General features: G+C 39.1%; 1 pseudogene; it reads left to right on the plus strand.

Annotated features, from left to right (window-relative positions):
• The first annotated feature begins 69 nt into the window (after positions 1-69).
• LOC125102013 (putative olfactory receptor 2B8) lies at positions 70-1,011 on the plus strand (annotated as a pseudogene).
• Positions 1,012-6,000: the final 4,989 nt, after the last annotated feature.

Below are 6,000 nucleotides of genomic sequence, written 5' to 3' on the forward strand. Positions count from 1 at the left end.
TTTTTTTGAAAATTTATTTTTAAAGTTGCTAAACGCTGGGTCCTGACAGGAAACATGCACTAACAGAGGATGGAACAGAAGAATGGCAGCTCTTTCACGGGGTTTATCCTGCTGGGGTTCTCTGACCGGCCTCAACTGCAGCTAGTCCTCTTTGTGGTCCTCCTGATCTTCTAACCTGTTCACTCTGCTGGGAAACGCCACCATCATTGCCTTGGCCCACCTCGACCCACATCTTCAGACTCCCATGTACTTTTTCCTCTCCAACCTAAGCTTTCTGGACCTGTGTTACACGACCAGCACTGTCCCCGCAGCTCCTGGTTCATCTCAGGACAGCAGGACAAGTCTATCTCGTTTGTGGCTGTGTGGCTCAGCTGTTCCTCGCACTAGGGTTGGGAGGCACGGAATGCATTCTCTTAGGGGTCATGGCATTTGGACCGCTATGCAGCAGTCTGCAGGTCCCTGCAGTACACAGTGATCATGCACCCCCGTCTCTGTGCCCTCATGGCTTCTGCTTCATGGTTCATTGGTTTTGCCAACTCCTCATTGGAAACAGTGCTTATCTTCCTCATACCACTTTGTGGGAGAAATAAAATAGACCAGTTCTTCTGTGAGGTCCCCCCACTGCTCAAGCTTGCCTGTGTTGATACTACTGTATATGAGTCTGAGATTTTCTTTTTCAGCATGATCTTTCTTATCATACCTGTGGCATTAATCACCTTTTCCTATGGTTGGATTGTTAGGGCAGTCTTAAGAATAAAGTCAGCTTCAGGGCAGAGGAAAGCATTTGGGACATGTGGGTCCCACATCACAGTGGTCTCCTTGTTCTATGGCACAGCCATCTATGCTTACCTCCAGCCCAGCAACAACCACTCCCAGGATCAGGGCAAGTTTGTTTCTCTGTTCTACACTATCGTCACGCCCATGGTCAACCCCATCATATACACACTGAGGAACAAGGATATGACGGGAGCAATGAAGAAGATGCTATCAAGAGCACATGACTCTAGATGACTAGGCAGGGAAGACCCTTTGATGGAAGACTTTGAATGCCAGAGTTTTTAATATATTTGTGTCCTGCATTTGTCATGGAAAATTTCAGCTGACATCTCTCAAGGAAATTTCTTTTTTCTTTCTTTTTTTTATTTTTTCCTACAGCAGCTTTTATTTTTCCCTAATTCATTCATTTAGATGAGATACAAAGCAGGTGTCTTTCTTTCTTTTTTTTTTTTTTAAGTAGTCTCCACACCTCTCATGGGCCTCAAACTCACCACCCTGGATTAAGAGTTAGATGATCTACCAACTGAACCAGCCAGACACCTCTCTAAGTCATGTATCTTTTCAAGCGCCAAAACTCATACCATTCTCTTAAGTGAAACATGGGAATTATAATGAGAAGGGCCAAGGTCAGCTGTCCCAGAGGAAAAGAAAGGATTAAAAAGTTGAACTCTCTCCAATAGCTATTGGGCCATTTGCTGTTATAAATAATGGGCTTATCCTAGGGTATGAGGTGCAAGTAGGGATCCAGGGGCAGGACTCTGAGTTCACAACCCCTGACAACAGGTTATGCCAATGCCTGCAGGTCCTGGACAGACAGAAGACTAAAGAAAGAGAAATTAAGGAATCCATTCCATTTACAATAGCACCAAAAACCACAAGATAGCTAGGAATAAACTTAACCAAAGAGGTAAAGGATCTACACACTAGAATCTATAGAACACTTATGAAATAAATTGAGGAAGACACAAAGAGATGGAAAAACATTCCATTCTCATGGATTGGAAGAAAAACATTGTAAAAATGTTTATACTGCCCAGAGCAATCTATACTTTCAATGCCATCCTGATCAAAATTCCACCAGCATTTTTAAATGTGCTAGAACAAACAATCCTAAAATTTGCATGGAACCAGAAAAGACCCCAAATCGCTAAGGAAATGTTGAAAAAGAAAATCAAAGCTGGGGCATCATGTTGCCTGATTTCAAACTTTACTCTAAAGCTGTGATCACCAAGACAGCATGGTACTGGCACAAAAACAGACACATAGATCAATGGAACAGAGTAGACAGTCCAGATATGGACCCTCAACTCTATGGTCAAATAATCTTTGACAAAGCAGGAAAAAATACCCAGTGGGAAAAAAAGACAGTCTGTCTCTTCAATAAATGGTGCTGGGAAAATTGGACAGCTATGTATAGAAGAATGAAACTCGACCATTCTCTTAAACCATTCACAAAGATAAACTCGAAATGGATGAAAGACCTCAACATGAGGCAGGAATCTATCAAAATCCTAGAGGAGAACACAGGCAGTAACCTCTTCAATATCGGCCACAGCAGCTTCTTTTAAGACATGTCTCCAAAGGCAAAGGAAACAAAGTGAAAATGAACTTTTGGGACTTCATCAAGATCAAAATCTTCTGCACAGCAAAGGAAACAGTCAACAAAACAAAGAGGCAACCCACGGAATGGGAGAAGATATTCACAATTGACACTATAGACAAAGGGTTGATATCCAAGATCTATAAAGAACTCAAACTCAACACACACAAAACAGATAATCATGCCCAAAAATGGGCAGAAGACATGAACAGACACTTCTCCAATGAAGACATGCAAGTGGCTAACAGACACATGGAAAAAAATGTTCATCATCATTAGCCATTGAGGAAATTCAAATCAAAACCTCATTGAGATGCCACCTTACACCAGTTAGAATGGCCAAAGTTATCAGGACAGGAAACAACAAGAGCTGGAGAGGATGTGGAGAAAGGGGAACCCTCTTACACTAGTGCAGCCACTTTGGAAAACAGTGTGGAGATTCCTTAAAAAAATTAAAAATAGGGCTACCTTATGACCCTGCAATGGCGCTACCAGGTATTTACCCAAAAGATACAGATGCACTGAAAAAAAGGGCTATCTGTACCATAATGTTCATAGCAGCAATGGCCACAGTTGCCAAACTGTGGAAAGAACCAAGATGCCCTTCAATGCACAAATGGATAAGGAAGATGTGGTCCATATACACTATGGAGTATTATGCCTCCATCAGAAAGGATGAATACCCAACTTTTGTATCAATATGGACGGTACTGCAGGAGATTATGCTGAGTGAAATAAGTCAAGCAGAGAGAGTCAATTATCATATGGTTTCACTTACTTGTGGAGCATAAGGAATAACATGGAGGACATTAGGAGAAGGAAAGGAGAAATGAATAGGGGTAAATTGGAGGAGGAGACAAAGCATGAAAGACTGTGGACTCTGAGAAACAAACTGAGGGGTTTGGAAGAGAGGAGGTGGGGGGATAGGTGAGCCTGGTGGCAGGTGTTAAGGAGGGCTTGTATTGCATGGATCATTGTGTGTGGTGCATAAAAAATGAATCTTGGAACACTGAAAAAATAAAAGAAAAAAAACTAATGATGTATTATATGTTGGCTAACTGAACATGAAAGAAGGAAAGAAAGAAAGAAAGAAAGAGGGCACCTGGGTGGCTCAGTGGGTTAAAGCCTCTGCCTCTGGCTCAGATCATGATCTCAGGGTCCTGGGATTGAACCCTGCATCAGGCTTTCTGCTTGGTGGGAAGCCTGTTTCCCCTTCTCTGTCTGCCTGCCTCTCTGCCTACTTGTGATCTCTCTCCCTGTCAAATAAATAAATAAAATCTTAAAAAAAAAAAAGAAAGAAAGAAAGAAGGAAGGAAGAAGAAAGAGAGACTAGGAAAAAAATGGACTATAATGTATTTGATATATTCCTTTTTTTTAATTTGAAGAGATATTTGTTAACCAACATTGATTTTTTATTGTTGTTAATAAACAAGAATTTTTGTTGTTGAAAAATTAATTAATTAATTAAAATAAATACAAAATTCTGTTTCTCAGCTAGGACATTTTAAATGCTCATGTGGATAGCACCTATTGCATTAGACAGCGAGGACAGAGTATTTCCACCAGCACAGATGGATATTGTATGGAAGAGTGGCGTCCAGCTTCTTATGGGATCAGGCTCATGCCATCTTCCACCTGAGACCACATCCTTGCTTAGCAGCATTCTCTGCTCTGTTTTGCTTCCCTCATTCCCTTTATCCTGATAGCACTCCCTGAACAAACCACGTGCAGTGGAAATCCTGCTTGATCCTCTTCTCCCATGGAACCTGGACAAAAAGATTGTCCATGTTCATTACACCTGTCATTTCTGGTGTTGTGATAGCTGCCTTCCCACTCATTAGCTCATCCTGCATTGCCCTTGAGGGCCTGTTCTAGTATATCTGGAGTCAGCTCGGACCTAGGGGACAGAAGCTTTATTAAAGTAATAGTTTTTCATTTCTACCACTGCCAACATTATTTCAGGTTTATTCAGAAACCGGGTAGGGCAGGGTTTGTATGTCAATTATATCGGTGGCTGTTATATAATTGAAATATCCTTAATACAGATATTATCTTGAGATCTTTGGCCTTTAAAATGTACAGTGCATACTGAGCATCTATTTCTGTGGAAAAACATATTCTTCTACTTAAACTTTTAGATGTATATGTCAGCATTGAACACTTATGTAATTGGCTCTATTAGCTTACATGTGCTGATACTAAGCATTTAACCTCTTTCATTTGATGCCTGTTTTCTTAATTATTATTGTAAAATTGTGTTCTTGTGAGATGTCATTTCCCATCATATTTTTTGGATGGTAATTATTTCATAGAATGTCATCTTTTTTTATTTTGTGGAATCTATTTATTTTTAGTTTACCTAATAAAATTTTTCTCTATTATATAACCTGTGCTTTTTTCAAGTATTTATTTTTTTGGTATGTAAAGAAATAATTTATGTCTGATTTTTATAACTGCATTTTCATGTATCATATATATCATGATAGGTACTAAGGACACCATTTTTTGCTCCTGTACCTAAGGCGGATGTGTTCAATATTTTCAGCCAGCATTATTTACATTGTTTGTCTAAGAGAAATCATTGTCTCTTACTGCATTTGGTCTATATAGGTAGGTACCTATATAGATATTGGTGCTTAGTCTAATTATCAATTCTTTATATTTTGTAAGAAGGAAATAAAACAAAATTTCCTCCTTAACCTTAGCTTAAACATACATTTCTCTGAAAAGATTTCTTTCTGTGGTGGTGCACACAGCTTTAAGATAGATGGATGCTGAGGAGGAGAGAAAGAAGAGAACAAAGTGACCCAGATCAGCAGAAAGTACTCTTGAGAATGATGGGAGAATGAATTATGCAGCCTGATCTTTCCCATATCCAGAGTTACTAAAGGATAATTTTCCTGACTGCAAGGTGAAAAAAATAAAGGTAAGAAGATAGACAATGATATTCATATTCTAGTTCCCTCCTAGTGTGCTGTCCAGGAAGGCACTGGAAGCAATCCTAACATAGAAGACAATCACATTCCGTTTTCTCTTTTGGTGGGCATCTTCTTTGCCTAACATTTTATTTTTCACCTTAAAAACATTCATTTTTATACCTGTTAGATAGGCAGTCATTCAGCATTCTTTTATGTGTACATACACATACGCATACAATCCTGTAAAGCAGCAAATCATATTTACAAGTTATCTCACCAGTTTTATCTTTGCTCAACTGCCTTCTTAGTCCTTATGGCTAAGATAATGTTAAAATATACCATTATTTTATTCTAATGGTGCATTATTATATTGTTGTTTCCCTTGGATGAGTTAGCATCTTATGTTTACTCTCCTTTACTTTGGTGAGTGCATTTATGAAGCACATTTAAAAAGTTGCCAGCAATTTATTTCTGATAAGTATTTATCTATGTTTGTGTGAGTGTGCAGGAGACGGAAACATGGTTTGTTTTATTTGCTCTTCTGAGCGGGTGTGAATCAGGGCACATTCCCTGTTGTTGCACATTCAGACTGTCTCAAATACCTTATAATTAATTCCATTAAGAAAGTTTTTCTGCATAGATTTATATGCATGGTTGGTACTGATCACATCTTTATAGGAAATCAAAGGTGGTATAAAATAGTGT

This window comes from Lutra lutra, chromosome 6 (assembly GCF_902655055.1).
Source record: "Lutra lutra chromosome 6, mLutLut1.2, whole genome shotgun sequence".
Classification (NCBI taxonomy): domain Eukaryota; kingdom Metazoa; phylum Chordata; class Mammalia; order Carnivora; family Mustelidae; genus Lutra; species Lutra lutra.